The sequence below is a fragment of the Volvox carteri genome (assembly GCF_000143455.1).
Source record: "Volvox carteri f. nagariensis unplaced genomic scaffold VOLCAscaffold_66, whole genome shotgun sequence".
Taxonomy (NCBI): domain Eukaryota; kingdom Viridiplantae; phylum Chlorophyta; class Chlorophyceae; order Chlamydomonadales; family Volvocaceae; genus Volvox; species Volvox carteri.
The window spans coordinates 122,688-125,241 of NW_003307609.1; positions in this window are offsets into that span (position 1 = coordinate 122,688).

The window sequence follows — 2,554 nt, forward strand, 5'->3', positions numbered from 1 at the left end:
AGCTGAGTCGCTGATTGCTGCAGTTGTGCGTTGCCGCTTCGCTGGGGGATCCTCAGCTTCACTCAAATCGCTGGCTTCACTGACTTCAAGAGTGGCAACTACGGCATGCCTATCCTTGTCTTCTGTATTATCTAATTCTTCTCCTAAATGTTTGGGGCATTGTGTCTGCGGACTTTCTGAGCCGTTTGCTTTGGTCAAGAATGAACGAATGCCCCGTTGACCTAAGTTGAATGCAACAGCGGGCCGTCTCATGGTGATATCATCAAATATTTTATACATAAATAGTGTATAAGCTCCAAATGTTCAGTTTTATATGTGCAGAAGGCATTTGGGGCGACTTATGGCCGAAGTAATGAACCAGTACGGCCAACTGACCAATTATTCCATTTCTTCCAGGCTCAGACCCCCATTTATTCCCAAAGGCCTCGATACCAAATGTATTAGCTGGCCGGAGAAGAGGCCACTCGAGATGCTGTTTTAGCGCTTAGTGCGTACTTGTAGTTGTTATGTGTGCCGTACAGTGTACCGGCTACTACAGCCTGGGTGACACCCATGCTTTCCCAAGTGGAAGTACGGCATCAAGGCATGCCGCTATCAGAAGTGGATGGGAGCACCCCCACCTAGGGGCGTGCATCTCGTGTGGCTGGTGGACACGGAAGCAACTGTGCCCCGGCATTTGCAACAAGTGCTCATGCGTTTCCAGTTGGTGAACTCGTGTTTCAAGGGTGCAGCATGCACACAAGTATCACTGAGGCCCCACCCCTGACATTGGCCGATACTTCAAGGAAATACCAGGAGGCCAGGCACGGTGTGCTAAGGTGTTTCACTTCATCAGGGTATCTTAGTTAAGGATTTCTCAGTTCTAACCTGAGTTTGAATTCCAACAGAAGTGATTTCTGTTGAGCGGGATGTGGTCCCCGGGCCCCGTGACCGCTGGTTATCCTTTGGGTGCTGCCATCACACAGGGACCCTGAGGCACATCGTCTGTATTTTTTCGGGCATTGTATAGGCGAGATATTCGGGAAAATAGGTGAAAGGTATATAGGCCAGTAAGGTGTACACATATTATACGAGACTTAAAGGCTTAGGCATAAGAGGCGCATGTGTAAGTGATGGCCTAATATACGATCCTGTATGGCATAGTATTATAAGCACATTTTTACATCATAACCTGTAGCAAGGGATGTTTAGGCTATGCGGTATACAGGTATGTATACACTTGATGTTGTAAACGACATTGCCTATATAGACGCAAGTATACATGATTCCCTATAATAGGACCTGTACAGGCATCGCATAATAGGCTTTTCTTACGAGTCACCCTTTAGATACCCAAGTCATCGCTGTAATCGATCGCACGACCTCACTACCTCTCTTATTAAATCGTTATCCTTGCCATGTCTAAGGACTTGAAACGGCACACTTTTTTACCGTGGCTCGATCCCGGGATCTCACGTGAGTATTGGTCGCGCCTTACCGGTAGTACTTAACGCAGAATGTAAAGTAAGGGTTGTTCCAGCTTTTATACTTAGAATCTAAAGGGCACTCATGAACATCAGCTGCGTTAGCCTGGCTTGTCGTCCATGCGGCAGCCTCTGGGCAAATGGCCCAACTCCATTTGAGTTTGCTGCTGGCTGCGGCCAAGAAACATGCAATGCAACCGCCATATGATCCCTAGGTGTAATTGTTTTGCATACAAGTCGACGTAGATACCTCCTGTGACCGCCGTACAGGAAGGAAATTTTCCGGTACGACAACATGTGAGGTCCAGAACCGAACACAAAAGCAGGAATCACCATTCAGAGCGTAAAACGTCGCCGTCCATGACTTATGCATATGAATTCACGTGTTCTCTTCGCGTTTTTCTCCTTCTTCGTAAGGCCAACGCGTCGACCAACGCACATCTTACACCCGTCCGGTCCAGAGCCTCTATAGCAATAATATTGACATAAACATAAAAGTCATTTATGAACATCTGCTACGTTTGTCTAGCATTGTCGTACCGGAGGTTGGGTCGGCAGCAGACCATGAACTTCTCGCCTAGGAAAATACTTAGCGCAGCCAAGAAACATAATTTAAATCTGTTAGTTCATCCCATTGGTCTTAGGGTTGCCTTCAAGTCGACGTAGATGCCACCTCCTGTCACCGCCGTATCGGAATGCATTTATCAAGCAAAAGACCCGAAAAGATTATAACCTTGCAGAACTCATTTCAGTGCTTTTGGAAAAGAGGTTTAGACCTTGCCACCCCGGCAAGCCAGAAACTAGTTTCGGTCGCAAAACTTTTGTATTTTCAAAGCATACACACGCGTGATACCTAAGAATACGAGAATTATTAACAGTTTAATACTTGTGGAATTTCGTAGGCGTTTGCGGTGCAACTGGCGCGAATAGGAGGTCTTCCTAGCAGGTCTTAATGACAAGGGGTGCCTGACGGCGTTGCATGGACTCCATCGATGCATGTGCCTCGGCATGACGGGTGAATACAAAACGGTTCATATGCACAGACCTCATAGTTTGCAGCATTTTAAGGGAGGTCAAAGGTGTTTCGCACG